Here is a 27962-nt window from a genome sequence, read left to right as displayed (position 1 = left end):
CAGGAGCTGGCTGGGCCTTCCTTAGGTTGGAGGGCCTGGGCGCGAAAGCAGAGCCCGGGCAGGGCAGGCTGGCTTCAAGAACTACCGGGGCACCTGATATCATGGGGCGCACAAGTCTGGGGTTAGGCACCTGTGCACTTCACCCCTCCAGTGAATGCTGGCCCTCTTGACCGCAGCAACATTCAGGGGCCCAACCTACACATGACACACATGACTTTCACATTTTTTTATTTCACCAATCCATCAGGCCTGTGGACCCCTGAACGGCCCAGGGCTGGCCCTCTTGACTGCAGCAAAATAAACTCTGCTGCACGAGCTTGGGCCCTGTGTGCAAACAACCTGACTCGCACACTAAACTCTTTCTTTCTTTCACCAATAAATCAGGGGAAAGCGCGAACGCAGTCCCCCACTACCAGAAATAATACAGTCGAGAATCCCGCATTTGGGGACATCGCAGGGGTCAGCAAATCCGATGTGCAATGGATGAGCCTCACCCTGGGAGCTCTGCCTTGCTGATCACAGATGCTCCCCTGCCAGGTAAGTATGAGTTGCGAGCCAGAGGGCAGGGCTTGGGCCTGTTCTGGAAGCCCCGCTAAGCGAGGGTGAGAAGGCCGGCCCTGACCCAGCCCCAGCCCTCCCGGAAGCCCTGAGCGTCTGCGGAGCTGCCTGTCCCACGTGCAGGGGGAAGCTCCGGCAGGCAGAGCCCAGCAGAAGAGGCACATTGTGGCACAGTTCATGTCTCCCACCAGGCCCTGCTCGGCCTGAGATTTGCATAAATTCGGACCTGGCTGCCAGCCAGCAGGCCCAGTCGGAAAGCGAGCAGGCCTGGCGCAGTGGGCCCACTGGCCCGTCGGCCCCAGGCGGGTCCATGGCCCTCCTGAGCCGACAGGTCACCCCGCTTAACAAGAGCGTCTCGGGTGGGGTGCCCCCCGCCAGGACACGGCAAGGCCCGATCGTGCCCGATCGGTGCTCGGACGGGGCGGGCGGCAGCGGCGGCCGGGAGCCAGTTTCACCCCTGCCCCCAAAACCCCAGGAGCTGGCTGGGTCTTCCTTAGGTTGGAGGGCCTGGGCGCGAAAGCAGAGCCCGGGCAGGGCAGGCTGGCTTCAAGAACTACCGGGGCACCTGATATCATGGGGCGCACAAGTCTGGGGTTAGGCACCTGTGCACTTCACCCCTCCAGTGAATGCTGGCCCTCTTGACCGCAGCAACATTCAGGGGCCCAACCTACACATGACACACATGACTTTCACATTTTTTTATTTCACCAATCCATCAGGCCTGTGGACCCCTGAACGGCCCAGGGCTGGCCCTCTTGACTGCAGCAAAATAAACTCTGCTGCACGAGCTTGGGCCCTGTGTGCAAACAACCTGACTCTGCACACTAAACTCTTTCTTTCTTTCACCAATAAATCAGGGGAAAGCGCGAACGCAGTCCCCCACTACCAGAAATAATGCAGTCGAGAATCCCGCATTTGGGGACATCGCAGGGGTCAGCAAATCCGATGTGCAATGGATGAGCCTCACCCTGGGAGCTCTGCCTTGCTGATCACAGATGCTCCCCTGCCAGGTAAGTATGAGTTGCGAGCCAGAGGGCAGGGCTTGGGCCTGTTCTGGAAGCCCCGCTAAGCGAGGGTGAGAAGGCCGGCCCTGACCCAGCCCCAGCCCTCCCGGAAGCCCTGAGCGTCTGCGGAGCTGCCTGTCCCACGTGCAGGGGGAAGCTCCGGCAGGCAGAGCCCAGCAGAAGAGGCACATTGTGGCACAGTTCATGTCTCCCACCAGGCCCTGCTCGGCCTGAGATTTGCATAAATTCGGACCTGGCTGCCAGCCAGCAGGCCCAGTCGGAAAGCGAGCAGGCCTGGCGCAGTGGGCCCACTGGCCCGTCGGCCCCAGGCGGGTCCATGGCCCTCCTGAGCCGACAGGTCACCCCGCTTAACAAGAGCGTCTCGGGTGGGGTGCCCCCCGCCAGGACACGGCAAGGCCGTGAAGGCAAGGCCCGATCGTGCCCGATCGGTGCTCGGACGGGGCGGGCGGCAGCGGCGGCCGGGAGCCAGTCTCACCCCTGCCCCCAAAACCCCAGGAGCTGGCTGGGCCTTCCTTAGGTTGGAGGGCCTGGGCGCGAAAGCAGAGCCCGGGCAGGGCAGGCTGGCTTCAAGAACTACCGGGGCACCTGATATCATGGGGCGCACAAGTCTGGGGTTAGGCACCTGTGCACTTCACCCCTCCAGTGAATGCTGGCCCTCTTGACCGCAGCAACATTCAGGGGCCCAACCTACACATGACACACATGACTTTCACATTTTTTTATTTCACCAATCCATCAGGCCTGTGGACCCCTGAACGGCCCAGGGCTGGCCCTCTTGACTGCAGCAAAATAAACTCTGCTGCACGAGCTTGGGCCCTGTGTGCAAACAACCTGACTCGCACACTAAACTCTTTCTTTCTTTCACCAATAAATCAGGGGAAAGCGCGAACGCAGTCCCCCACTACCAGAAATAATGCAGTCGAGAATCCCGCATTTGGGGACATCGCAGGGGTCAGCAAATCCGATGTGCAATGGAGGAGTCTCACCCTGGGAGCTCTGCCTTGCTGATCACAGATGCTCCCCTGCCAGGTAAGTATGAGTTGCGAGCCAGAGGGCAGGGCTTGGGCCTGTTCTGGAAGCCCCGCTAAGCGAGGGTGAGAAGGCCGGCCCTGACCCAGCCCCAGCCCTCCCGGAAGCCCTGAGCGTCTGCGGAGCTGCCTGTCCCACGTGCAGGGGGAAGCTCCGGCAGGCAGAGCCCAGCAGAAGAGGCACATTGTGGCACAGTTCATGTCTCCCACCAGGCCCTGCTCGGCCTGAGATTTGCATAAATTCGGACCTGGCTGCCAGCCAGCAGGCCCAGTCGGAAAGCGAGCAGGCCTGGCGCAGTGGGCCCACTGGCCCGTCGGCCCCAGGCGGGTCCATGGCCCTCCTGAGCCGACAGGTCACCCCGCTTAACAAGAGCGTCTCGGGTGGGGTGCCCCCCGCCAGGACACGGCAAGGCCCGATCGTGCCCGATCGGTGCTCGGACGGGGCGGGCGGCAGCGGCGGCCGGGAGCCAGTTTCACCCCTGCCCCCAAAACCCCAGGAGCTGGCTGGGCCTTCCTTAGGTTGGAGGGCCTGGGCGCGAAAGCAGAGCCCGGGCAGGGCAGGCTGGCTTCAAGAACTACCGGGGCACCTGATATCATGGGGCGCACAAGTCTGGGGTTAGGCACCTGTGCACTTCACCCCTCCAGTGAATGCTGGCCCTCTTGACCGCAGCAACATTCAGGGGCCCAACCTACACATGACACACATGACTTTCACATTTTTTTATTTCACCAATCCATCAGGCCTGTGGACCCCTGAACGGCCCAGGGCTGGCCCTCTTGACTGCAGCAAAATAAACTCTGCTGCACGAGCTTGGGCCCTGTGTGCAAACAACCTGACTCGCACACTAAACTCTTTCTTTCTTTCACCAATAAATCAGGGGAAAGCGCGAACGCAGTCCCCGACTACCAGAAATAATACAGTCGAGAATCCCGCATTTGGGGACATCGCAGGGGTCAGCAAATCCGATGTGCAATGGATGAGCCTCACCCTGGGAGCTCTGCCTTGCTGATCACAGATGCTCCCCTGCCAGGTAAGTATGAGTTGCGAGCCAGAGGGCAGGGCTTGGGCCTGTTCTGGAAGCCCCGCTAAGCGAGGGTGAGAAGGCCGGCCCTGACCCAGCCCCAGCCCTCCCGGAAGCCCTGAGCGTCTGCGGAGCTGCCTGTCCCACGTGCAGGGGGAAGCTCCGGCAGGCAGAGCCCAGCAGAAGAGGCACATTGTGGCACAGTTCATGTCTCCCACCAGGCCCTGCTCGGCCTGAGATTTGCATAAATTCGGACCTGGCTGCCAGCCAGCAGGCCCAGTCGGAAAGCGAGCAGGCCTGGCGCAGTGGGCCCACTGGCCCGTCGGCCCCAGGCGGGTCCATGGCCCTCCTGAGCCGACAGGTCACCCCGCTTAACAAGAGCGTCTCGGGTGGGGTGCCCCCCGCCAGGACACGGCAAGGCCCGATCGTGCCCGATCGGTGCTCGGACGGGGCGGGCGGCAGCGGCGGCCGGGAGCCAGTTTCACCCCTGCCCCCAAAACCCCAGGAGCTGGCTGGGCCTTCCTTAGGTTGGAGGGCCTGGGCGCGAAAGCAGAGCCCGGGCAGGGCAGGCTGGCTTCAAGAACTACCGGGGCACCTGATATCATGGGGCGCACAAGTCTGGGGTTAGGCACCTGTGCACTTCACCCCTCCAGTGAATGCTGGCCCTCTTGACCGCAGCAACATTCAGGGGCCCAACCTACACATGACACACATGACTTTCACATTTTTTTATTTCACCAATCCATCAGGCCTGTGGACCCCTGAACGGCCCAGGGCTGGCCCTCTTGACTGCAGCAAAATAAACTCTGCTGCACGAGCTTGGGCCCTGTGTGCAAACAACCTGACTCGCACACTAAACTCTTTCTTTCTTTCACCAATAAATCAGGGGAAAGCGCGAACGCAGTCCCCCACTACCAGAAATAATGCAGTCGAGAATCCCGCATTTGGGGACATCGCAGGGGTCAGCAAATCCGATGTGCAATGGATGAGCCTCACCCTGGGAGCTCTGCCTTGCTGATCACAGATGCTCCCCTGCCAGGTAAGTATGAGTTGCGAGCCAGAGGGCAGGGCTTGGGCCTGTTCTGGAAGCCCCGCTAAGCGAGGGTGAGAAGGCCGGCCCTGACCCAGCCCCAGCCCTCCCGGAAGCCCTGAGCGTCTGCGGAGCTGCCTGTCCCACGTGCAGGGGGAAGCTCCGGCAGGCAGAGCCCAGCAGAAGAGGCACATTGTGGCACAGTTCATGTCTCCCACCAGGCCCTGCTCGGCCTGAGATTTGCATAAATTCGGACCTGGCTGCCAGCCAGCAGGCCCAGTCGGAAAGCGAGCAGGCCTGGCGCAGTGGGCCCACTGGCCCGTCGGCCCCAGGCGGGTCCATGGCCCTCCTGAGCCGACAGGTCACCCCGCTTAACAAGAGCGTCTCGGGTGGGGTGCCCCCCGCCAGGACACGGCAAGGCCGTGAAGGCAAGGCCCGATCGTGCCCGATCGGTGCTCGGACGGGGCGGGCGGCAGCGGCGGCCGGGAGCCAGTCTCACCCCTGCCACCAAAACCCCAGGAGCTGGCTGGGCCTTCCTTAGGTTGGAGGGCCTGGGCGCGAAAGCAGAGCCCGGGCAGGGCAGGCTGGCTTCAAGAACTACCGGGGCACCTGATATCATGGGGCGCACAAGTCTGGGGTTAGGCACCTGTGCACTTCACCCCTCCAGTGAATGCTGGCCCTCTTGACCGCAGCAACATTCAGGGGCCCAACCTACACATGACACACATGACTTTCACATTTTTTTATTTCACCAATCCATCAGGCCTGTGGACCCCTGAACGGCCCAGGGCTGGCCCTCTTGACTGCAGCAAAATAAACTCTGCTGCACGAGCTTGGGCCCTGTGTGCAAACAACCTGACTCGCACACTAAACTCTTTCTTTCTTTCACCAATAAATCAGGGGAAAGCGCGAACGCAGTCCCCCACTACCAGAAATAATGCAGTCGAGAATCCCGCATTTGGGGACATCGCAGGGGTCAGCAAATCCGATGTGCAATGGAGGAGTCTCACCCTGGGAGCTCTGCCTTGCTGATCACAGATGCTCCCCTGCCAGGTAAGTATGAGTTGCGAGCCAGAGGGCAGGGCTTGGGCCTGTTCTGGAAGCCCCGCTAAGCGAGGGTGAGAAGGCCGGCCCTGACCCAGCCCCAGCCCTCCCGGAAGCCCTGAGCGTCTGCGGAGCTGCCTGTCCCACGTGCAGGGGGAAGCTCCGGCAGGCAGAGCCCAGCAGAAGAGGCACATTGTGGCACAGTTCATGTCTCCCACCAGGCCCTGCTCGGCCTGAGATTTGCATAAATTCGGACCTGGCTGCCAGCCAGCAGGCCCAGTCGGAAAGCGAGCAGGCCTGGCGCAGTGGGCCCACTGGCCCGTCGGCCCCAGGCGGGTCCATGGCCCTCCTGAGCCGACAGGTCACCCCGCTTAACAAGAGCGTCTCGGGTGGGGTGCCCCCCGCCAGGACACGGCAAGGCCCGATCGTGCCCGATCGGTGCTCGGACGGGGCGGGCGGCAGCGGCGGCCGGGAGCCAGTTTCACCCCTGCCCCCAAAACCCCAGGAGCTGGCTGGGCCTTCCTTAGGTTGGAGGGCCTGGGCGCGAAAGCAGAGCCCGGGCAGGGCAGGCTGGCTTCAAGAACTACCGGGGCACCTGATATCATGGGGCGCACAAGTCTGGGGTTAGGCACCTGTGCACTTCACCCCTCCAGTGAATGCTGGCCCTCTTGACCGCAGCAACATTCAGGGGCCCAACCTACACATGACACACATGACTTTCACATTTTTTTATTTCACCAATCCATCAGGCCTGTGGACCCCTGAACGGCCCAGGGCTGGCCCTCTTGACTGCAGCAAAATAAACTCTGCTGCACGAGCTTGGGCCCTGTGTGCAAACAACCTGACTCTGCACACTAAACTCTTTCTTTCTTTCACCAATAAATCAGGGGAAAGCGCGAACGCAGTCCCCCACTACCAGAAATAATGCAGTCGAGAATCCCGCATTTGGGGACATCGCAGGGGTCAGCAAATCCGATGTGCAATGGATGAGCCTCACCCTGGGAGCTCTGCCTTGCTGATCACAGATGCTCCCCTGCCAGGTAAGTATGAGTTGCGAGCCAGAGGGCAGGGCTTGGGCCTGTTCTGGAAGCCCCGCTAAGCGAGGGTGAGAAGGCCGGCCCTGACCCAGCCCCAGCCCTCCCGGAAGCCCTGAGCGTCTGCGGAGCTGCCTGTCCCACGTGCAGGGGGAAGCTCCGGCAGGCAGAGCCCAGCAGAAGAGGCACATTGTGGCACAGTTCATGTCTCCCACCAGGCCCTGCTCGGCCTGAGATTTGCATAAATTCGGACCTGGCTGCCAGCCAGCAGGCCCAGTCGGAAAGCGAGCAGGCCTGGCGCAGTGGGCCCACTGGCCCGTCGGCCCCAGGCGGGTCCATGGCCCTCCTGAGCCGACAGGTCACCCCGCTTAACAAGAGCGTCTCGGGTGGGGTGCCCCCCGCCAGGACACGGCAAGGCCGTGAAGGCAAGGCCCGATCGTGCCCGATCGGTGCTCGGACGGGGCGGGCGGCAGCGGCGGCCGGGAGCCAGTCTCACCCCTGCCCCCAAAACCCCAGGAGCTGGCTGGGCCTTCCTTAGGTTGGAGGGCCTGGGCGCGAAAGCAGAGCCCGGGCAGGGCAGGCTGGCTTCAAGAACTACCGGGGCACCTGATATCATGGGGCGCACAAGTCTGGGGTTAGGCACCTGTGCACTTCACCCCTCCAGTGAATGCTGGCCCTCTTGACCGCAGCAACATTCAGGGGCCCAACCTACACATGACACACATGACTTTCACATTTTTTTATTTCACCAATCCATCAGGCCTGTGGACCCCTGAACGGCCCAGGGCTGGCCCTCTTGACTGCAGCAAAATAAACTCTGCTGCACGAGCTTGGGCCCTGTGTGCAAACAACCTGACTCGCACACTAAACTCTTTCTTTCTTTCACCAATAAATCAGGGGAAAGCGCGAACGCAGTCCCCCACTACCAGAAATAATGCAGTCGAGAATCCCGCATTTGGGGACATCGCAGGGGTCAGCAAATCCGATGTGCAATGGAGGAGTCTCACCCTGGGAGCTCTGCCTTGCTGATCACAGATGCTCCCCTGCCAGGTAAGTATGAGTTGCGAGCCAGAGGGCAGGGCTTGGGCCTGTTCTGGAAGCCCCGCTAAGCGAGGGTGAGAAGGCCGGCCCTGACCCAGCCCCAGCCCTCCCGGAAGCCCTGAGCGTCTGCGGAGCTGCCTGTCCCACGTGCAGGGGGAAGCTCCGGCAGGCAGAGCCCAGCAGAAGAGGCACATTGTGGCACAGTTCATGTCTCCCACCAGGCCCTGCTCGGCCTGAGATTTGCATAAATTCGGACCTGGCTGCCAGCCAGCAGGCCCAGTCGGAAAGCGAGCAGGCCTGGCGCAGTGGGCCCACTGGCCCGTCGGCCCCAGGCGGGTCCATGGCCCTCCTGAGCCGACAGGTCACCCCGCTTAACAAGAGCGTCTCGGGTGGGGTGCCCCCCGCCAGGACACGGCAAGGCCCGATCGTGCCCGATCGGTGCTCGGACGGGGCGGGCGGCAGCGGCGGCCGGGAGCCAGTTTCACCCCTGCCCCCAAAACCCCAGGAGCTGGCTGGGCCTTCCTTAGGTTGGAGGGCCTGGGCGCGAAAGCAGAGCCCGGGCAGGGCAGGCTGGCTTCAAGAACTACCGGGGCACCTGATATCATGGGGCGCACAAGTCTGGGGTTAGGCACCTGTGCACTTCACCCCTCCAGTGAATGCTGGCCCTCTTGACCGCAGCAACATTCAGGGGCCCAACCTACACATGACACACATGACTTTCACATTTTTTTATTTCACCAATCCATCAGGCCTGTGGACCCCTGAACGGCCCAGGGCTGGCCCTCTTGACTGCAGCAAAATAAACTCTGCTGCACGAGCTTGGGCCCTGTGTGCAAACAACCTGACTCGCACACTAAACTCTTTCTTTCTTTCACCAATAAATCAGGGGAAAGCGCGAACGCAGTCCCCCACTACCAGAAATAATACAGTCGAGAATCCCGCATTTGGGGACATCGCAGGGGTCAGCAAATCCGATGTGCAATGGATGAGCCTCACCCTGGGAGCTCTGCCTTGCTGATCACAGATGCTCCCCTGCCAGGTAAGTATGAGTTGCGAGCCAGAGGGCAGGGCTTGGGCCTGTTCTGGAAGCCCCGCTAAGCGAGGGTGAGAAGGCCGGCCCTGACCCAGCCCCAGCCCTCCCGGAAGCCCTGAGCGTCTGCGGAGCTGCCTGTCCCACGTGCAGGGGGAAGCTCCGGCAGGCAGAGCCCAGCAGAAGAGGCACATTGTGGCACAGTTCATGTCTCCCACCAGGCCCTGCTCGGCCTGAGATTTGCATAAATTCGGACCTGGCTGCCAGCCAGCAGGCCCAGTCGGAAAGCGAGCAGGCCTGGCGCAGTGGGCCCACTGGCCCGTCGGCCCCAGGCGGGTCCATGGCCCTCCTGAGCCGACAGGTCACCCCGCTTAACAAGAGCGTCTCGGGTGGGGTGCCCCCCGCCAGGACACGGCAAGGCCCGATCGTGCCCGATCGGTGCTCGGACGGGGCGGGCGGCAGCGGCGGCCGGGAGCCAGTTTCACCCCTGCCCCCAAAACCCCAGGAGCTGGCTGGGCCTTCCTTAGGTTGGAGGGCCTGGGCGCGAAAGCAGAGCCCGGGCAGGGCAGGCTGGCTTCAAGAACTACCGGGGCACCTGATATCATGGGGCGCACAAGTCTGGGGTTAGGCACCTGTGCACTTCACCCCTCCAGTGAATGCTGGCCCTCTTGACCGCAGCAACATTCAGGGGCCCAACCTACACATGACACACATGACTTTCACATTTTTTTATTTCACCAATCCATCAGGCCTGTGGACCCCTGAACGGCCCAGGGCTGGCCCTCTTGACTGCAGCAAAATAAACTCTGCTGCACGAGCTTGGGCCCTGTGTGCAAACAACCTGACTCGCACACTAAACTCTTTCTTTCTTTCACCAATAAATCAGGGGAAAGCGCGAACGCAGTCCCCCACTACCAGAAATAATGCAGTCGAGAATCCCGCATTTGGGGACATCGCAGGGGTCAGCAAATCCGATGTGCAATGGATGAGCCTCACCCTGGGAGCTCTGCCTTGCTGATCACAGATGCTCCCCTGCCAGGTAAGTATGAGTTGCGAGCCAGAGGGCAGGGCTTGGGCCTGTTCTGGAAGCCCCGCTAAGCGAGGGTGAGAAGGCCGGCCCTGACCCAGCCCCAGCCCTCCCGGAAGCCCTGAGCGTCTGCGGAGCTGCCTGTCCCACGTGCAGGGGGAAGCTCCGGCAGGCAGAGCCCAGCAGAAGAGGCACATTGTGGCACAGTTCATGTCTCCCACCAGGCCCTGCTCGGCCTGAGATTTGCATAAATTCGGACCTGGCTGCCAGCCAGCAGGCCCAGTCGGAAAGCGAGCAGGCCTGGCGCAGTGGGCCCACTGGCCCGTCGGCCCCAGGCGGGTCCATGGCCCTCCTGAGCCGACAGGTCACCCCGCTTAACAAGAGCGTCTCGGGTGGGGTGCCCCCCGCCAGGACACGGCAAGGCCGTGAAGGCAAGGCCCGATCGTGCCCGATCGGTGCTCGGACGGGGCGGGCGGCAGCGGCGGCCGGGAGCCAGTTTCACCCCTGCCCCCAAAACCCCAGGAGCTGGCTGGGCCTTCCTTAGGTTGGAGGGCCTGGGCGCGAAAGCAGAGCCCGGGCAGGGCAGGCTGGCTTCAAGAACTACCGGGGCACCTGATATCATGGGGCGCACAAGTCTGGGGTTAGGCACCTGTGCACTTCACCCCTCCAGTGAATGCTGGCCCTCTTGACCGCAGCAACATTCAGGGGCCCAACCTACACATGACACACATGACTTTCACATTTTTTTATTTCACCAATCCATCAGGCCTGTGGACCCCTGAACGGCCCAGGGCTGGCCCTCTTGACTGCAGCAAAATAAACTCTGCTGCACGAGCTTGGGCCCTGTGTGCAAACAACCTGACTCGCACACTAAACTCTTTCTTTCTTTCACCAATAAATCAGGGGAAAGCGCGAACGCAGTCCCCCACTACCAGAAATAATACAGTCGAGAATCCCGCATTTGGGGACATCGCAGGGGTCAGCAAATCCGATGTGCAATGGATGAGCCTCACCCTGGGAGCTCTGCCTTGCTGATCACAGATGCTCCCCTGCCAGGTAAGTATGAGTTGCGAGCCAGAGGGCAGGGCTTGGGCCTGTTCTGGAAGCCCCGCTAAGCGAGGGTGAGAAGGCCGGCCCTGACCCAGCCCCAGCCCTCCCGGAAGCCCTGAGCGTCTGCGGAGCTGCCTGTCCCACGTGCAGGGGGAAGCTCCGGCAGGCAGAGCCCAGCAGAAGAGGCACATTGTGGCACAGTTCATGTCTCCCACCAGGCCCTGCTCGGCCTGAGATTTGCATAAATTCGGACCTGGCTGCCAGCCAGCAGGCCCAGTCGGAAAGCGAGCAGGCCTGGCGCAGTGGGCCCACTGGCCCGTCGGCCCCAGGCGGGTCCATGGCCCTCCTGAGCCGACAGGTCACCCCGCTTAACAAGAGCGTCTCGGGTGGGGTGCCCCCCGCCAGGACACGGCAAGGCCCGATCGTGCCCGATCGGTGCTCGGACGGGGCGGGCGGCAGCGGCGGCCGGGAGCCAGTTTCACCCCTGCCCCCAAAACCCCAGGAGCTGGCTGGGCCTTCCTTAGGTTGGAGGGCCTGGGCGCGAAAGCAGAGCCCGGGCAGGGCAGGCTGGCTTCAAGAACTACCGGGGCACCTGATATCATGGGGCGCACAAGTCTGGGGTTAGGCACCTGTGCACTTCACCCCTCCAGTGAATGCTGGCCCTCTTGACCGCAGCAACATTCAGGGGCCCAACCTACACATGACACACATGACTTTCACATTTTTTTATTTCACCAATCCATCAGGCCTGTGGACCCCTGAACGGCCCAGGGCTGGCCCTCTTGACTGCAGCAAAATAAACTCTGCTGCACGAGCTTGGGCCCTGTGTGCAAACAACCTGACTCGCACACTAAACTCTTTCTTTCTTTCACCAATAAATCAGGGGAAAGCGCGAACGCAGTCCCCCACTACCAGAAATAATGCAGTCGAGAATCCCGCATTTGGGGACATCGCAGGGGTCAGCAAATCCGATGTGCAATGGATGAGCCTCACCCTGGGAGCTCTGCCTTGCTGATCACAGATGCTCCCCTGCCAGGTAAGTATGAGTTGCGAGCCAGAGGGCAGGGCTTGGGCCTGTTCTGGAAGCCCCGCTAAGCGAGGGTGAGAAGGCCGGCCCTGACCCAGCCCCAGCCCTCCCGGAAGCCCTGAGCGTCTGCGGAGCTGCCTGTCCCACGTGCAGGGGGAAGCTCCGGCAGGCAGAGCCCAGCAGAAGAGGCACATTGTGGCACAGTTCATGTCTCCCACCAGGCCCTGCTCGGCCTGAGATTTGCATAAATTCGGACCTGGCTGCCAGCCAGCAGGCCCAGTCGGAAAGCGAGCAGGCCTGGCGCAGTGGGCCCACTGGCCCGTCGGCCCCAGGCGGGTCCATGGCCCTCCTGAGCCGACAGGTCACCCCGCTTAACAAGAGCGTCTCGGGTGGGGTGCCCCCCGCCAGGACACGGCAAGGCCCGATCGTGCCCGATCGGTGCTCGGACGGGGCGGGCGGCAGCGGCGGCCGGGAGCCAGTTTCACCCCTGCCCCCAAAACCCCAGGAGCTGGCTGGGCCTTCCTTAGGTTGGAGGGCCTGGGCGCGAAAGCAGAGCCCGGGCAGGGCAGGCTGGCTTCAAGAACTACCGGGGCACCTGATATCATGGGGCGCACAAGTCTGGGGTTAGGCACCTGTGCACTTCACCCCTCCAGTGAATGCTGGCCCTCTTGACCGCAGCAACATTCAGGGGCCCAACCTACACATGACACACATGACTTTCACATTTTTTTATTTCACCAATCCATCAGGCCTGTGGACCCCTGAACGGCCCAGGGCTGGCCCTCTTGACTGCAGCAAAATAAACTCTGCTGCACGAGCTTGGGCCCTGTGTGCAAACAACCTGACTCGCACACTAAACTCTTTCTTTCTTTCACCAATAAATCAGGGGAAAGCGCGAACGCAGTCCCCCACTACCAGAAATAATACAGTCGAGAATCCCGCATTTGGGGACATCGCAGGGGTCAGCAAATCCGATGTGCAATGGATGAGCCTCACCCTGGGAGCTCTGCCTTGCTGATCACAGATGCTCCCCTGCCAGGTAAGTATGAGTTGCGAGCCAGAGGGCAGGGCTTGGGCCTGTTCTGGAAGCCCCGCTAAGCGAGGGTGAGAAGGCCGGCCCTGACCCAGCCCCAGCCCTCCCGGAAGCCCTGAGCGTCTGCGGAGCTGCCTGTCCCACGTGCAGGGGGAAGCTCCGGCAGGCAGAGCCCAGCAGAAGAGGCACATTGTGGCACAGTTCATGTCTCCCACCAGGCCCTGCTCGGCCTGAGATTTGCATAAATTCGGACCTGGCTGCCAGCCAGCAGGCCCAGTCGGAAAGCGAGCAGGCCTGGCGCAGTGGGCCCACTGGCCCGTCGGCCCCAGGCGGGTCCATGGCCCTCCTGAGCCGACAGGTCACCCCGCTTAACAAGAGCGTCTCGGGTGGGGTGCCCCCCGCCAGGACACGGCAAGGCCCGATCGTGCCCGATCGGTGCTCGGACGGGGCGGGCGGCAGCGGCGGCCGGGAGCCAGTTTCACCCCTGCCCCCAAAACCCCAGGAGCTGGCTGGGCCTTCCTTAGGTTGGAGGGCCTGGGCGCGAAAGCAGAGCCCGGGCAGGGCAGGCTGGCTTCAAGAACTACCGGGGCACCTGATATCATGGGGCGCACAAGTCTGGGGTTAGGCACCTGTGCACTTCACCCCTCCAGTGAATGCTGGCCCTCTTGACCGCAGCAACATTCAGGGGCCCAACCTACACATGACACACATGACTTTCACATTTTTTTATTTCACCAATCCATCAGGCCTGTGGACCCCTGAACGGCCCAGGGCTGGCCCTCTTGACTGCAGCAAAATAAACTCTGCTGCACGAGCTTGGGCCCTGTGTGCAAACAACCTGACTCGCACACTAAACTCTTTCTTTCTTTCACCAATAAATCAGGGGAAAGCGCGAACGCAGTCCCCCACTACCAGAAATAATGCAGTCGAGAATCCCGCATTTGGGGACATCGCAGGGGTCAGCAAATCCGATGTGCAATGGATGAGCCTCACCCTGGGAGCTCTGCCTTGCTGATCACAGATGCTCCCCTGCCAGGTAAGTATGAGTTGCGAGCCAGAGGGCAGGGCTTGGGCCTGTTCTGGAAGCCCCGCTAAGCGAGGGTGAGAAGGCCGGCCCTGACCCAGCCCCAGCCCTCCCGGAAGCCCTGAGCGTCTGCGGAGCTGCCTGTCCCACGTGCAGGGGGAAGCTCCGGCAGGCAGAGCCCAGCAGAAGAGGCACATTGTGGCACAGTTCATGTCTCCCACCAGGCCCTGCTCGGCCTGAGATTTGCATAAATTCGGACCTGGCTGCCAGCCAGCAGGCCCAGTCGGAAAGCGAGCAGGCCTGGCGCAGTGGGCCCACTGGCCCGTCGGCCCCAGGCGGGTCCATGGCCCTCCTGAGCCGACAGGTCACCCCGCTTAACAAGAGCGTCTCGGGTGGGGTGCCCCCCGCCAGGACACGGCAAGGCCGTGAAGGCAAGGCCCGATCGTGCCCGATCGGTGCTCGGACGGGGCGGGCGGCAGCGGCGGCCGGGAGCCAGTCTCACCCCTGCCCCCAAAACCCCAGGAGCTGGCTGGGCCTTCCTTAGGTTGGAGGGCCTGGGCGCGAAAGCAGAGCCCGGGCAGGGCAGGCTGGCTTCAAGAACTACCGGGGCACCTGATATCATGGGGCGCACAAGTCTGGGGTTAGGCACCTGTGCACTTCACCCCTCCAGTGAATGCTGGCCCTCTTGACCGCAGCAACATTCAGGGGCCCAACCTACACATGACACACATGACTTTCACATTTTTTTATTTCACCAATCCATCAGGCCTGTGGACCCCTGAACGGCCCAGGGCTGGCCCTCTTGACTGCAGCAAAATAAACTCTGCTGCACGAGCTTGGGCCCTGTGTGCAAACAACCTGACTCGCACACTAAACTCTTTCTTTCTTTCACCAATAAATCAGGGGAAAGCGCGAACGCAGTCCCCCACTACCAGAAATAATGCAGTCGAGAATCCCGCATTTGGGGACATCGCAGGGGTCAGCAAATCCGATGTGCAATGGATGAGCCTCACCCTGGGAGCTCTGCCTTGCTGATCACAGATGCTCCCCTGCCAGGTAAGTATGAGTTGCGAGCCAGAGGGCAGGGCTTGGGCCTGTTCTGGAAGCCCCGCTAAGCGAGGGTGAGAAGGCCGGCCCTGACCCAGCCCCAGCCCTCCCGGAAGCCCTGAGCGTCTGCGGAGCTGCCTGTCCCACGTGCAGGGGGAAGCTCCGGCAGGCAGAGCCCAGCAGAAGAGGCACATTGTGGCACAGTTCATGTCTCCCACCAGGCCCTGCTCGGCCTGAGATTTGCATAAATTCGGACCTGGCTGCCAGCCAGCAGGCCCAGTCGGAAAGCGAGCAGGCCTGGCGCAGTGGGCCCACTGGCCCGTCGGCCCCAGGCGGGTCCATGGCCCTCCTGAGCCGACAGGTCACCCCGCTTAACAAGAGCGTCTCGGGTGGGGTGCCCCCCGCCAGGACACGGCAAGGCCGTGAAGGCAAGGCCCGATCGTGCCCGATCGGTGCTCGGACGGGGCGGGCGGCAGCGGCGGCCGGGAGCCAGTCTCACCCCTGCCCCCAAAACCCCAGGAGCTGGCTGGGCCTTCCTTAGGTTGGAGGGCCTGGGCGCGAAAGCAGAGCCCGGGCAGGGCAGGCTGGCTTCAAGAACTACCGGGGCACCTGATATCATGGGGCGCACAAGTCTGGGGTTAGGCACCTGTGCACTTCACCCCTCCAGTGAATGCTGGCCCTCTTGACCGCAGCAACATTCAGGGGCCCAACCTACACATGACACACATGACTTTCACATTTTTTTATTTCACCAATCCATCAGGCCTGTGGACCCCTGAACGGCCCAGGGCTGGCCCTCTTGACTGCAGCAAAATAAACTCTGCTGCACGAGCTTGGGCCCTGTGTGCAAACAACCTGACTCGCACACTAAACTCTTTCTTTCTTTCACCAATAAATCAGGGGAAAGCGCGAACGCAGTCCCCCACTACCAGAAATAATGCAGTCGAGAATCCCGCATTTGGGGACATCGCAGGGGTCAGCAAATCCGATGTGCAATGGAGGAGTCTCACCCTGGGAGCTCTGCCTTGCTGATCACAGATGCTCCCCTGCCAGGTAAGTATGAGTTGCGAGCCAGAGGGCAGGGCTTGGGCCTGTTCTGGAAGCCCCGCTAAGCGAGGGTGAGAAGGCCGGCCCTGACCCAGCCCCAGCCCTCCCGGAAGCCCTGAGCGTCTGCGGAGCTGCCTGTCCCACGTGCAGGGGGAAGCTCCGGCAGGCAGAGCCCAGCAGAAGAGGCACATTGTGGCACAGTTCATGTCTCCCACCAGGCCCTGCTCGGCCTGAGATTTGCATAAATTCGGACCTGGCTGCCAGCCAGCAGGCCCAGTCGGAAAGCGAGCAGGCCTGGCGCAGTGGGCCCACTGGCCCGTCGGCCCCAGGCGGGTCCATGGCCCTCCTGAGCCGACAGGTCACCCCGCTTAACAAGAGCGTCTCGGGTGGGGTGCCCCCCGCCAGGACACGGCAAGGCCCGATCGTGCCCGATCGGTGCTCGGACGGGGCGGGCGGCAGCGGCGGCCGGGAGCCAGTTTCACCCCTGCCCCCAAAACCCCAGGAGCTGGCTGGGCCTTCCTTAGGTTGGAGGGCCTGGGCGCGAAAGCAGAGCCCGGGCAGGGCAGGCTGGCTTCAAGAACTACCGGGGCACCTGATATCATGGGGCGCACAAGTCTGGGGTTAGGCACCTGTGCACTTCACCCCTCCAGTGAATGCTGGCCCTCTTGACCGCAGCAACATTCAGGGGCCCAACCTACACATGACACACATGACTTTCACATTTTTTTATTTCACCAATCCATCAGGCCTGTGGACCCCTGAACGGCCCAGGGCTGGCCCTCTTGACTGCAGCAAAATAAACTCTGCTGCACGAGCTTGGGCCCTGTGTGCAAACAACCTGACTCGCACACTAAACTCTTTCTTTCTTTCACCAATAAATCAGGGGAAAGCGCGAACGCAGTCCCCCACTACCAGAAATAATACAGTCGAGAATCCCGCATTTGGGGACATCGCAGGGGTCAGCAAATCCGATGTGCAATGGATGAGCCTCACCCTGGGAGCTCTGCCTTGCTGATCACAGATGCTCCCCTGCCAGGTAAGTATGAGTTGCGAGCCAGAGGGCAGGGCTTGGGCCTGTTCTGGAAGCCCCGCTAAGCGAGGGTGAGAAGGCCGGCCCTGACCCAGCCCCAGCCCTCCCGGAAGCCCTGAGCGTCTGCGGAGCTGCCTGTCCCACGTGCAGGGGGAAGCTCCGGCAGGCAGAGCCCAGCAGAAGAGGCACATTGTGGCACAGTTCATGTCTCCCACCAGGCCCTGCTCGGCCTGAGATTTGCATAAATTCGGACCTGGCTGCCAGCCAGCAGGCCCAGTCGGAAAGCGAGCAGGCCTGGCGCAGTGGGCCCACTGGCCCGTCGGCCCCAGGCGGGTCCATGGCCCTCCTGAGCCGACAGGTCACCCCGCTTAACAAGAGCGTCTCGGGTGGGGTGCCCCCCGCCAGGACACGGCAAGGCCCGATCGTGCCCGATCGGTGCTCGGACGGGGCGGGCGGCAGCGGCGGCCGGGAGCCAGTTTCACCCCTGCCCCCAAAACCCCAGGAGCTGGCTGGGCCTTCCTTAGGTTGGAGGGCCTGGGCGCGAAAGCAGAGCCCGGGCAGGGCAGGCTGGCTTCAAGAACTACCGGGGCACCTGATATCATGGGGCGCACAAGTCTGGGGTTAGGCACCTGTGCACTTCACCCCTCCAGTGAATGCTGGCCCTCTTGACCGCAGCAACATTCAGGGGCCCAACCTACACATGACACACATGACTTTCACATTTTTTTATTTCACCAATCCATCAGGCCTGTGGACCCCTGAACGGCCCAGGGCTGGCCCTCTTGACTGCAGCAAAATAAACTCTGCTGCACGAGCTTGGGCCCTGTGTGCAAACAACCTGACTCGCACACTAAACTCTTTCTTTCTTTCACCAATAAATCAGGGGAAAGCGCGAACGCAGTCCCCCACTACCAGAAATAATGCAGTCGAGAATCCCGCATTTGGGGACATCGCAGGGGTCAGCAAATCCGATGTGCAATGGATGAGCCTCACCCTGGGAGCTCTGCCTTGCTGATCACAGATGCTCCCCTGCCAGGTAAGTATGAGTTGCGAGCCAGAGGGCAGGGCTTGGGCCTGTTCTGGAAGCCCCGCTAAGCGAGGGTGAGAAGGCCGGCCCTGACCCAGCCCCAGCCCTCCCGGAAGCCCTGAGCGTCTGCGGAGCTGCCTGTCCCACGTGCAGGGGGAAGCTCCGGCAGGCAGAGCCCAGCAGAAGAGGCACATTGTGGCACAGTTCATGTCTCCCACCAGGCCCTGCTCGGCCTGAGATTTGCATAAATTCGGACCTGGCTGCCAGCCAGCAGGCCCAGTCGGAAAGCGAGCAGGCCTGGCGCAGTGGGCCCACTGGCCCGTCGGCCCCAGGCGGGTCCATGGCCCTCCTGAGCCGACAGGTCACCCCGCTTAACAAGAGCGTCTCGGGTGGGGTGCCCCCCGCCAGGACACGGCAAGGCCGTGAAGGCAAGGCCCGATCGTGCCCGATCGGTGCTCGGACGGGGCGGGCGGCAGCGGCGGCCGGGAGCCAGTTTCACCCCTGCCCCCAAAACCCCAGGAGCTGGCTGGGCCTTCCTTAGGTTGGAGGGCCTGGGCGCGAAAGCAGAGCCCGGGCAGGGCAGGCTGGCTTCAAGAACTACCGGGGCACCTGATATCATGGGGCGCACAAGTCTGGGGTTAGGCACCTGTGCACTTCACCCCTCCAGTGAATGCTGGCCCTCTTGACCGCAGCAACATTCAGGGGCCCAACCTACACATGACACACATGACTTTCACATTTTTTTATTTCACCAATCCATCAGGCCTGTGGACCCCTGAACGGCCCAGGGCTGGCCCTCTTGACTGCAGCAAAATAAACTCTGCTGCACGAGCTTGGGCCCTGTGTGCAAACAACCTGACTCGCACACTAAACTCTTTCTTTCTTTCACCAATAAATCAGGGGAAAGCGCGAACGCAGTCCCCCACTACCAGAAATAATACAGTCGAGAATCCCGCATTTGGGGACATCGCAGGGGTCAGCAAATCCGATGTGCAATGGATGAGCCTCACCCTGGGAGCTCTGCCTTGCTGATCACAGATGCTCCCCTGCCAGGTAAGTATGAGTTGCGAGCCAGAGGGCAGGGCTTGGGCCTGTTCTGGAAGCCCCGCTAAGCGAGGGTGAGAAGGCCGGCCCTGACCCAGCCCCAGCCCTCCCGGAAGCCCTGAGCGTCTGCGGAGCTGCCTGTCCCACGTGCAGGGGGAAGCTCCGGCAGGCAGAGCCCAGCAGAAGAGGCACATTGTGGCACAGTTCATGTCTCCCACCAGGCCCTGCTCGGCCTGAGATTTGCATAAATTCGGACCTGGCTGCCAGCCAGCAGGCCCAGTCGGAAAGCGAGCAGGCCTGGCGCAGTGGGCCCACTGGCCCGTCGGCCCCAGGCGGGTCCATGGCCCTCCTGAGCCGACAGGTCACCCCGCTTAACAAGAGCGTCTCGGGTGGGGTGCCCCCCGCCAGGACACGGCAAGGCCCGATCGTGCCCGATCGGTGCTCGGACGGGGCGGGCGGCAGCGGCGGCCGGGAGCCAGTTTCACCCCTGCCCCCAAAACCCCAGGAGCTGGCTGGGCCTTCCTTAGGTTGGAGGGCCTGGGCGCGAAAGCAGAGCCCGGGCAGGGCAGGCTGGCTTCAAGAACTACCGGGGCACCTGATATCATGGGGCGCACAAGTCTGGGGTTAGGCACCTGTGCACTTCACCCCTCCAGTGAATGCTGGCCCTCTTGACCGCAGCAACATTCAGGGGCCCAACCTACACATGACACACATGACTTTCACATTTTTTTATTTCACCAATCCATCAGGCCTGTGGACCCCTGAACGGCCCAGGGCTGGCCCTCTTGACTGCAGCAAAATAAACTCTGCTGCACGAGCTTGGGCCCTGTGTGCAAACAACCTGACTCGCACACTAAACTCTTTCTTTCTTTCACCAATAAATCAGGGGAAAGCGCGAACGCAGTCCCCCACTACCAGAAATAATGCAGTCGAGAATCCCGCATTTGGGGACATCGCAGGGGTCAGCAAATCCGATGTGCAATGGATGAGCCTCACCCTGGGAGCTCTGCCTTGCTGATCACAGATGCTCCCCTGCCAGGTAAGTATGAGTTGCGAGCCAGAGGGCAGGGCTTGGGCCTGTTCTGGAAGCCCCGCTAAGCGAGGGTGAGAAGGCCGGCCCTGACCCAGCCCCAGCCCTCCCGGAAGCCCTGAGCGTCTGCGGAGCTGCCTGTCCCACGTGCAGGGGGAAGCTCCGGCAGGCAGAGCCCAGCAGAAGAGGCACATTGTGGCACAGTTCATGTCTCCCACCAGGCCCTGCTCGGCCTGAGATTTGCATAAATTCGGACCTGGCTGCCAGCCAGCAGGCCCAGTCGGAAAGCGAGCAGGCCTGGCGCAGTGGGCCCACTGGCCCGTCGGCCCCAGGCGGGTCCATGGCCCTCCTGAGCCGACAGGTCACCCCGCTTAACAAGAGCGTCTCGGGTGGGGTGCCCCCCGCCAGGACACGGCAAGGCCCGATCGTGCCCGATCGGTGCTCGGACGGGGCGGGCGGCAGCGGCGGCCGGGAGCCAGTTTCACCCCTGCCCCCAAAACCCCAGGAGCTGGCTGGGCCTTCCTTAGGTTGGAGGGCCTGGGCGCGAAAGCAGAGCCCGGGCAGGGCAGGCTGGCTTCAAGAACTACCGGGGCACCTGATATCATGGGGCGCACAAGTCTGGGGTTAGGCACCTGTGCACTTCACCCCTCCAGTGAATGCTGGCCCTCTTGACCGCAGCAACATTCAGGGGCCCAACCTACACATGACACACATGACTTTCACATTTTTTTATTTCACCAATCCATCAGGCCTGTGGACCCCTGAACGGCCCAGGGCTGGCCCTCTTGACTGCAGCAAAATAAACTCTGCTGCACGAGCTTGGGCCCTGTGTGCAAACAACCTGACTCGCACACTAAACTCTTTCTTTCTTTCACCAATAAATCAGGGGAAAGCGCGAACGCAGTCCCCCACTACCAGAAATAATACAGTCGAGAATCCCGCATTTGGGGACATCGCAGGGGTCAGCAAATCCGATGTGCAATGGATGAGCCTCACCCTGGGAGCTCTGCCTTGCTGATCACAGATGCTCCCCTGCCAGGTAAGTATGAGTTGCGAGCCAGAGGGCAGGGCTTGGGCCTGTTCTGGAAGCCCCGCTAAGCGAGGGTGAGAAGGCCGGCCCTGACCCAGCCCCAGCCCTCCCGGAAGCCCTGAGCGTCTGCGGAGCTGCCTGTCCCACGTGCAGGGGGAAGCTCCGGCAGGCAGAGCCCAGCAGAAGAGGCACATTGTGGCACAGTTCATGTCTCCCACCAGGCCCTGCTCGGCCTGAGATTTGCATAAATTCGGACCTGGCTGCCAGCCAGCAGGCCCAGTCGGAAAGCGAGCAGGCCTGGCGCAGTGGGCCCACTGGCCCGTCGGCCCCAGGCGGGTCCATGGCCCTCCTGAGCCGACAGGTCACCCCGCTTAACAAGAGCGTCTCGGGTGGGGTGCCCCCCGCCAGGACACGGCAAGGCCCGATCGTGCCCGATCGGTGCTCGGACGGGGCGGGCGGCAGCGGCGGCCGGGAGCCAGTTTCACCCCTGCCCCCAAAACCCCAGGAGCTGGCTGGGCCTTCCTTAGGTTGGAGGGCCTGGGCGCGAAAGCAGAGCCCGGGCAGGGCAGGCTGGCTTCAAGAACTACCGGGGCACCTGATATCATGGGGCGCACAAGTCTGGGGTTAGGCACCTGTGCACTTCACCCCTCCAGTGAATGCTGGCCCTCTTGACCGCAGCAACATTCAGGGGCCCAACCTACACATGACACACATGACTTTCACATTTTTTTATTTCACCAATCCATCAGGCCTGTGGACCCCTGAACGGCCCAGGGCTGGCCCTCTTGACTGCAGCAAAATAAACTCTGCTGCACGAGCTTGGGCCCTGTGTGCAAACAACCTGACTCGCACACTAAACTCTTTCTTTCTTTCACCAATAAATCAGGGGAAAGCGCGAACGCAGTCCCCCACTACCAGAAATAATGCAGTCGAGAATCCCGCATTTGGGGACATCGCAGGGGTCAGCAAATCCGATGTGCAATGGATGAGCCTCACCCTGGGAGCTCTGCCTTGCTGATCACAGATGCTCCCCTGCCAGGTAAGTATGAGTTGCGAGCCAGAGGGCAGGGCTTGGGCCTGTTCTGGAAGCCCCGCTAAGCGAGGGTGAGAAGGCCGGCCCTGACCCAGCCCCAGCCCTCCCGGAAGCCCTGAGCGTCTGCGGAGCTGCCTGTCCCACGTGCAGGGGGAAGCTCCGGCAGGCAGAGCCCAGCAGAAGAGGCACATTGTGGCACAGTTCATGTCTCCCACCAGGCCCTGCTCGGCCTGAGATTTGCATAAATTCGGACCTGGCTGCCAGCCAGCAGGCCCAGTCGGAAAGCGAGCAGGCCTGGCGCAGTGGGCCCACTGGCCCGTCGGCCCCAGGCGGGTCCATGGCCCTCCTGAGCCGACAGGTCACCCCGCTTAACAAGAGCGTCTCGGGTGGGGTGCCCCCCGCCAGGACACGGCAAGGCCGTGAAGGCAAGGCCCGATCGTGCCCGATCGGTGCTCGGACGGGGCGGGCGGCAGCGGCGGCCGGGAGCCAGTTTCACCCCTGCCCCCAAAACCCCAGGAGCTGGCTGGGCCTTCCTTAGGTTGGAGGGCCTGGGCGCGAAAGCAGAGCCCGGGCAGGGCAGGCTGGCTTCAAGAACTACCGGGGCACCTGATATCATGGGGCGCACAAGTCTGGGGTTAGGCACCTGTGCACTTCACCCCTCCAGTGAATGCTGGCCCTCTTGACCGCAGCAACATTCAGGGGCCCAACCTACACATGACACACATGACTTTCACATTTTTTTATTTCACCAATCCATCAGGCCTGTGGACCCCTGAACGGCCCAGGGCTGGCCCTCTTGACTGCAGCAAAATAAACTCTGCTGCACGAGCTTGGGCCCTGTGTGCAAACAACCTGACTCGCACACTAAACTCTTTCTTTCTTTCACCAATAAATCAGGGGAAAGCGCGAACGCAGTCCCCCACTACCAGAAATAATACAGTCGAGAATCCCGCATTTGGGGACATCGCAGGGGTCAGCAAATCCGATGTGCAATGGATGAGCCTCACCCTGGGAGCTCTGCCTTGCTGATCACAGATGCTCCCCTGCCAGGTAAGTATGAGTTGCGAGCCAGAGGGCAGGGCTTGGGCCTGTTCTGGAAGCCCCGCTAAGCGAGGGTGAGAAGGCCGGCCCTGACCCAGCCCCAGCCCTCCCGGAAGCCCTGAGCGTCTGCGGAGCTGCCTGTCCCACGTGCAGGGGGAAGCTCCGGCAGGCAGAGCCCAGCAGAAGAGGCACATTGTGGCACAGTTCATGTCTCCCACCAGGCCCTGCTCGGCCTGAGATTTGCATAAATTCGGACCTGGCTGCCAGCCAGCAGGCCCAGTCGGAAAGCGAGCAGGCCTGGCGCAGTGGGCCCACTGGCCCGTCGGCCCCAGGCGGGTCCATGGCCCTCCTGAGCCGACAGGTCACCCCGCTTAACAAGAGCGTCTCGGGTGGGGTGCCCCCCGCCAGGACACGGCAAGGCCGTGAAGGCAAGGCCCGATCGTGCCCGATCGGTGCTCGGACGGGGCGGGCGGCAGCGGCGGCCGGGAGCCAGTCTCACCCCTGCCCCCAAAACCCCAGGAGCTGGCTGGGCCTTCCTTAGGTTGGAGGGCCTGGGCGCGAAAGCAGAGCCCGGGCAGGGCAGGCTGGCTTCAAGAACTACCGGGGCACCTGATATCATGGGGCGCACAAGTCTGGGGTTAGGCACCTGTGCACTTCACCCCTCCAGTGAATGCTGGCCCTCTTGACCGCAGCAACATTCAGGGGCCCAACCTACACATGACACACATGACTTTCACATTTTTTTATTTCACCAATCCATCAGGCCTGTGGACCCCTGAACGGCCCAGGGCTGGCCCTCTTGACTGCAGCAAAATAAACTCTGCTGCACGAGCTTGGGCCCTGTGTGCAAACAACCTGACTCGCACACTAAACTCTTTCTTTCTTTCACCAATAAATCAGGGGAAAGCGCGAACGCAGTCCCCCACTACCAGAAATAATGCAGTCGAGAATCCCGCATTTGGGGACATCGCAGGGGTCAGCAAATCCGATGTGCAATGGAGGAGTCTCACCCTGGGAGCTCTGCCTTGCTGATCACAGATGCTCCCCTGCCAGGTAAGTATGAGTTGCGAGCCAGAGGGCAGGGCTTGGGCCTGTTCTGGAAGCCCCGCTAAGCGAGGGTGAGAAGGCCGGCCCTGACCCAGCCCCAGCCCTCCCGGAAGCCCTGAGCGTCTGCGGAGCTGCCTGTCCCACGTGCAGGGGGAAGCTCCGGCAGGCAGAGCCCAGCAGAAGAGGCACATTGTGGCACAGTTCATGTCTCCCACCAGGCCCTGCTCGGCCTGAGATTTGCATAAATTCGGACCTGGCTGCCAGCCAGCAGGCCCAGTCGGAAAGCGAGCAGGCCTGGCGCAGTGGGCCCACTGGCCCGTCGGCCCCAGGCGGGTCCATGGCCCTCCTGAGCCGACAGGTCACCCCGCTTAACAAGAGCGTCTCGGGTGGGGTGCCCCCCGCCAGGACACGGCAAGGCCCGATCGTGCCCGATCGGTGCTCGGACGGGGCGGGCGGCAGCGGCGGCCGGGAGCCAGTTTCACCCCTGCCCCCAAAACCCCAGGAGCTGGCTGGGCCTTCCTTAGGTTGGAGGGCCTGGGCGCGAAAGCAGAGCCCGGGCAGGGCAGGCTGGCTTCAAGAACTACCGGGGCACCTGATATCATGGGGCGCACAAGTCTGGGGTTAGGCACCTGTGCACTTCACCCCTCCAGTGAATGCTGGCCCTCTTGACCGCAGCAACATTCAGGGGCCCAACCTACACATGACACACATGACTTTCACATTTTTTTATTTCACCAATCCATCAGGCCTGTGGACCCCTGAACGGCCCAGGGCTGGCCCTCTTGACTGCAGCAAAATAAACTCTGCTGCACGAGCTTGGGCCCTGTGTGCAAACAACCTGACTCGCACACTAAACTCTTTCTTTCTTTCACCAATAAATCAGGGGAAAGCGCGAACGCAGTCCCCCACTACCAGAAATAATACAGTCGAGAATCCCGCATTTGGGGACATCGCAGGGGTCAGCAAATCCGATGTGCAATGGATGAGCCTCACCCTGGGAGCTCTGCCTTGCTGATCACAGATGCTCCCCTGCCAGGTAAGTATGAGTTGCGAGCCAGAGGGCAGGGCTTGGGCCTGTTCTGGAAGCCCCGCTAAGCGAGGGTGAGAAGGCCGGCCCTGACCCAGCCCCAGCCCTCCCGGAAGCCCTGAGCGTCTGCGGAGCTGCCTGTCCCACGTGCAGGGGGAAGCTCCGGCAGGCAGAGCCCAGCAGAAGAGGCACATTGTGGCACAGTTCATGTCTCCCACCAGGCCCTGCTCGGCCTGAGATTTGCATAAATTCGGACCTGGCTGCCAGCCAGCAGGCCCAGTCGGAAAGCGAGCAGGCCTGGCGCAGTGGGCCCACTGGCCCGTCGGCCCCAGGCGGGTCCATGGCCCTCCTGAGCCGACAGGTCACCCCGCTTAACAAGAGCGTCTCGGGTGGGGTGCCCCCCGCCAGGACACGGCAAGGCCCGATCGTGCCCGATCGGTGCTCGGACGGGGCGGGCGGCAGCGGCGGCCGGGAGCCAGTTTCACCCCTGCCCCCAAAACCCCAGGAGCTGGCTGGGCCTTCCTTAGGTTGGAGGGCCTGGGCGCGAAAGCAGAGCCCGGGCAGGGCAGGCTGGCTTCAAGAACTACCGGGGCACCTGATATCATGGGGCGCACAAGTCTGGGGTTAGGCACCTGTGCACTTCACCCCTCCAGTGAATGCTGGCCCTCTTGACCGCAGCAACATTCAGGGGCCCAACCTACACATGACACACATGACTTTCACATTTTTTTATTTCACCAATCCATCAGGCCTGTGGACCCCTGAACGGCCCAGGGCTGGCCCTCTTGACTGCAGCAAAATAAACTCTGCTGCACGAGCTTGGGCCCTGTGTGCAAACAACCTGACTCGCACACTAAACTCTTTCTTTCTTTCACCAATAAATCAGGGGAAAGCGCGAACGCAGTCCCCCACTACCAGAAATAATGCAGTCGAGAATCCCGCATTTGGGGACATCGCAGGGGTCAGCAAATCCGATGTGCAATGGATGAGCCTCACCCTGGGAGCTCTGCCTTGCTGATCACAGATGCTCCCCTGCCAGGTAAGTATGAGTTGCGAGCCAGAGGGCAGGGCTTGGGCCTGTTCTGGAAGCCCCGCTAAGCGAGGGTGAGAAGGCCGGCCCTGACCCAGCCCCAGCCCTCCCGGAAGCCCTGAGCGTCTGCGGAGCTGCCTGTCCCACGTGCAGGGGGAAGCTCCGGCAGGCAGAGCCCAGCAGAAGAGGCACATTGTGGCACAGTTCATGTCTCCCACCAGGCCCTGCTCGGCCTGAGATTTGCATAAATTCGGACCTGGCTGCCAGCCAGCAGGCCCAGTCGGAAAGCGAGCAGGCCTGGCGCAGTGGGCCCACTGGCCCGTCGGCCCCAGGCGGGTCCATGGCCCTCCTGAGCCGACAGGTCACCCCGCTTAACAAGAGCGTCTCGGGTGGGGTGCCCCCCGCCAGGACACGGCAAGGCCGTGAAGGCAAGGCCCGATCGTGCCCGATCGGTGCTCGGACGGGGCGGGCGGCAGCGGCGGCCGGGAGCCAGTTTCACCCCTGCCCCCAAAACCCCAGGAGCTGGCTGGGCCTTCCTTAGGTTGGAGGGCCTGGGCGCGAAAGCAGAGCCCGGGCAGGGCAGGCTGGCTTCAAGAACTACCGGGGCACCTGATATCATGGGGCGCACAAGTCTGGGGTTAGGCACCTGTGCACTTCACCCCTCCAGTGAATGCTGGCCCTCTTGACCGCAGCAACATTCAGGGGCCCAACCTACACATGACACACATGACTTTCACATTTTTTTATTTCACCAATCCATCAGGCCTGTGGACCCCTGAACGGCCCAGGGCTGGCCCTCTTGACTGCAGCAAAATAAACTCTGCTGCACGAGCTTGGGCCCTGTGTGCAAACAACCTGACTCGCACACTAAACTCTTTCTTTCTTTCACCAATAAATCAGGGGAAAGCGCGAACGCAGTCCCCCACTACCAGAAATAATACAGTCGAGAATCCCGCATTTGGGGACATCGCAGGGGTCAGCAAATCCGATGTGCAATGGATGAGCCTCACCCTGGGAGCTCTGCCTTGCTGATCACAGATGCTCCCCTGCCAGGTAAGTATGAGTTGCGAGCCAGAGGGCAGGGCTTGGGCCTGTTCTGGAAGCCCCGCTAAGCGAGGGTGAGAAGGCCGGCCCTGACCCAGCCCCAGCCCTCCCGGAAGCCCTGAGCGTCTGCGGAGCTGCCTGTCCCACGTGCAGGGGGAAGCTCCGGCAGGCAGAGCCCAGCAGAAGAGGCACATTGTGGCACAGTTCATGTCTCCCACCAGGCCCTGCTCGGCCTGAGATTTGCATAAATTCGGACCTGGCTGCCAGCCAGCAGGCCCAGTCGGAAAGCGAGCAGGCCTGGCGCAGTGGGCCCACTGGCCCGTCGGCCCCAGGCGGGTCCATGGCCCTCCTGAGCCGACAGGTCACCCCGCTTAACAAGAGCGTCTCGGGTGGGGTGCCCCCCGCCAGGACACGGCAAGGCCCGATCGTGCCCGATCGGTGCTCGGACGGGGCGGGCGGCAGCGGCGGCCGGGAGCCAGTTTCACCCCTGCCCCCAAAACCCCAGGAGCTGG

The 27962-nt window shown here is 62.1% G+C and overlaps 27 non-coding genes across 27 annotated transcripts; all 27 read right to left on the bottom strand.

Moving 5' to 3' along the window:
- Window positions 1–381: 381 nt before the first annotated feature.
- LOC138558383 (U1 spliceosomal RNA) lies at window positions 382–545 on the bottom strand. The gene has a single exon (XR_011298533.1). It is a non-coding gene; the product is annotated as a U1 spliceosomal RNA (small nuclear RNA).
- An 867-nt stretch (window positions 546–1412) lies between these two features.
- Window positions 1413–1576, bottom strand: LOC138558238 (U1 spliceosomal RNA). The gene has a single exon (XR_011298391.1). It is a non-coding gene; the product is annotated as a U1 spliceosomal RNA (small nuclear RNA).
- An 880-nt stretch (window positions 1577–2456) lies between these two features.
- On the bottom strand, window positions 2457–2620 carry LOC138558587 (U1 spliceosomal RNA). Its single transcript, XR_011298731.1, has one exon. It is a non-coding gene; the product is annotated as a U1 spliceosomal RNA (small nuclear RNA).
- An 866-nt stretch (window positions 2621–3486) lies between these two features.
- On the bottom strand, window positions 3487–3650 carry LOC138558419 (U1 spliceosomal RNA). Its single transcript, XR_011298569.1, has one exon. It is a non-coding gene; the product is annotated as a U1 spliceosomal RNA (small nuclear RNA).
- Window positions 3651–4516: 866 nt separating this feature from the next.
- On the bottom strand, window positions 4517–4680 carry LOC138558237 (U1 spliceosomal RNA). The gene has a single exon (XR_011298390.1). It is a non-coding gene; the product is annotated as a U1 spliceosomal RNA (small nuclear RNA).
- Window positions 4681–5560: 880 nt separating this feature from the next.
- LOC138558586 (U1 spliceosomal RNA) lies at window positions 5561–5724 on the bottom strand. Its single transcript, XR_011298730.1, has one exon. It is a non-coding gene; the product is annotated as a U1 spliceosomal RNA (small nuclear RNA).
- Window positions 5725–6591: 867 nt separating this feature from the next.
- On the bottom strand, window positions 6592–6755 carry LOC138558236 (U1 spliceosomal RNA). The gene has a single exon (XR_011298389.1). It is a non-coding gene; the product is annotated as a U1 spliceosomal RNA (small nuclear RNA).
- An 880-nt stretch (window positions 6756–7635) lies between these two features.
- LOC138558585 (U1 spliceosomal RNA) lies at window positions 7636–7799 on the bottom strand. Its single transcript, XR_011298729.1, has one exon. It is a non-coding gene; the product is annotated as a U1 spliceosomal RNA (small nuclear RNA).
- Window positions 7800–8665: 866 nt separating this feature from the next.
- Window positions 8666–8829, bottom strand: LOC138558382 (U1 spliceosomal RNA). The gene has a single exon (XR_011298532.1). It is a non-coding gene; the product is annotated as a U1 spliceosomal RNA (small nuclear RNA).
- Window positions 8830–9695: 866 nt separating this feature from the next.
- Window positions 9696–9859, bottom strand: LOC138558235 (U1 spliceosomal RNA). The gene has a single exon (XR_011298388.1). It is a non-coding gene; the product is annotated as a U1 spliceosomal RNA (small nuclear RNA).
- An 880-nt stretch (window positions 9860–10739) lies between these two features.
- LOC138558381 (U1 spliceosomal RNA) lies at window positions 10740–10903 on the bottom strand. The gene has a single exon (XR_011298531.1). It is a non-coding gene; the product is annotated as a U1 spliceosomal RNA (small nuclear RNA).
- An 866-nt stretch (window positions 10904–11769) lies between these two features.
- LOC138558234 (U1 spliceosomal RNA) lies at window positions 11770–11933 on the bottom strand. Its single transcript, XR_011298387.1, has one exon. It is a non-coding gene; the product is annotated as a U1 spliceosomal RNA (small nuclear RNA).
- An 866-nt stretch (window positions 11934–12799) lies between these two features.
- LOC138558380 (U1 spliceosomal RNA) lies at window positions 12800–12963 on the bottom strand. The gene has a single exon (XR_011298530.1). It is a non-coding gene; the product is annotated as a U1 spliceosomal RNA (small nuclear RNA).
- Window positions 12964–13829: 866 nt separating this feature from the next.
- LOC138558233 (U1 spliceosomal RNA) lies at window positions 13830–13993 on the bottom strand. Its single transcript, XR_011298386.1, has one exon. It is a non-coding gene; the product is annotated as a U1 spliceosomal RNA (small nuclear RNA).
- An 880-nt stretch (window positions 13994–14873) lies between these two features.
- On the bottom strand, window positions 14874–15037 carry LOC138558232 (U1 spliceosomal RNA). The gene has a single exon (XR_011298385.1). It is a non-coding gene; the product is annotated as a U1 spliceosomal RNA (small nuclear RNA).
- An 880-nt stretch (window positions 15038–15917) lies between these two features.
- LOC138558584 (U1 spliceosomal RNA) lies at window positions 15918–16081 on the bottom strand. The gene has a single exon (XR_011298728.1). It is a non-coding gene; the product is annotated as a U1 spliceosomal RNA (small nuclear RNA).
- Window positions 16082–16947: 866 nt separating this feature from the next.
- On the bottom strand, window positions 16948–17111 carry LOC138558379 (U1 spliceosomal RNA). Its single transcript, XR_011298529.1, has one exon. It is a non-coding gene; the product is annotated as a U1 spliceosomal RNA (small nuclear RNA).
- Window positions 17112–17977: 866 nt separating this feature from the next.
- On the bottom strand, window positions 17978–18141 carry LOC138558231 (U1 spliceosomal RNA). The gene has a single exon (XR_011298384.1). It is a non-coding gene; the product is annotated as a U1 spliceosomal RNA (small nuclear RNA).
- An 880-nt stretch (window positions 18142–19021) lies between these two features.
- LOC138558378 (U1 spliceosomal RNA) lies at window positions 19022–19185 on the bottom strand. Its single transcript, XR_011298528.1, has one exon. It is a non-coding gene; the product is annotated as a U1 spliceosomal RNA (small nuclear RNA).
- Window positions 19186–20051: 866 nt separating this feature from the next.
- Window positions 20052–20215, bottom strand: LOC138558230 (U1 spliceosomal RNA). Its single transcript, XR_011298383.1, has one exon. It is a non-coding gene; the product is annotated as a U1 spliceosomal RNA (small nuclear RNA).
- An 866-nt stretch (window positions 20216–21081) lies between these two features.
- On the bottom strand, window positions 21082–21245 carry LOC138558377 (U1 spliceosomal RNA). Its single transcript, XR_011298527.1, has one exon. It is a non-coding gene; the product is annotated as a U1 spliceosomal RNA (small nuclear RNA).
- Window positions 21246–22111: 866 nt separating this feature from the next.
- On the bottom strand, window positions 22112–22275 carry LOC138558228 (U1 spliceosomal RNA). The gene has a single exon (XR_011298381.1). It is a non-coding gene; the product is annotated as a U1 spliceosomal RNA (small nuclear RNA).
- Window positions 22276–23155: 880 nt separating this feature from the next.
- LOC138558375 (U1 spliceosomal RNA) lies at window positions 23156–23319 on the bottom strand. The gene has a single exon (XR_011298525.1). It is a non-coding gene; the product is annotated as a U1 spliceosomal RNA (small nuclear RNA).
- An 880-nt stretch (window positions 23320–24199) lies between these two features.
- Window positions 24200–24363, bottom strand: LOC138558583 (U1 spliceosomal RNA). Its single transcript, XR_011298727.1, has one exon. It is a non-coding gene; the product is annotated as a U1 spliceosomal RNA (small nuclear RNA).
- Window positions 24364–25229: 866 nt separating this feature from the next.
- On the bottom strand, window positions 25230–25393 carry LOC138558374 (U1 spliceosomal RNA). The gene has a single exon (XR_011298524.1). It is a non-coding gene; the product is annotated as a U1 spliceosomal RNA (small nuclear RNA).
- Window positions 25394–26259: 866 nt separating this feature from the next.
- On the bottom strand, window positions 26260–26423 carry LOC138558227 (U1 spliceosomal RNA). Its single transcript, XR_011298380.1, has one exon. It is a non-coding gene; the product is annotated as a U1 spliceosomal RNA (small nuclear RNA).
- An 880-nt stretch (window positions 26424–27303) lies between these two features.
- LOC138558373 (U1 spliceosomal RNA) lies at window positions 27304–27467 on the bottom strand. Its single transcript, XR_011298523.1, has one exon. It is a non-coding gene; the product is annotated as a U1 spliceosomal RNA (small nuclear RNA).
- Window positions 27468–27962: the final 495 nt, after the last annotated feature.

This window comes from Ambystoma mexicanum, unplaced genomic scaffold (genome assembly GCF_040938575.1).
Source record: "Ambystoma mexicanum isolate Mex_15411 unplaced genomic scaffold, UKY_AmexF1_1 Mex_scaf34, whole genome shotgun sequence".
Taxonomy (NCBI): Eukaryota; Metazoa; Chordata; class Amphibia; order Caudata; family Ambystomatidae; genus Ambystoma; species Ambystoma mexicanum.
The sequence above is the reverse complement of the archived record's forward strand: the minus strand, read 5'-3'. Positions and strand labels throughout refer to the sequence as shown.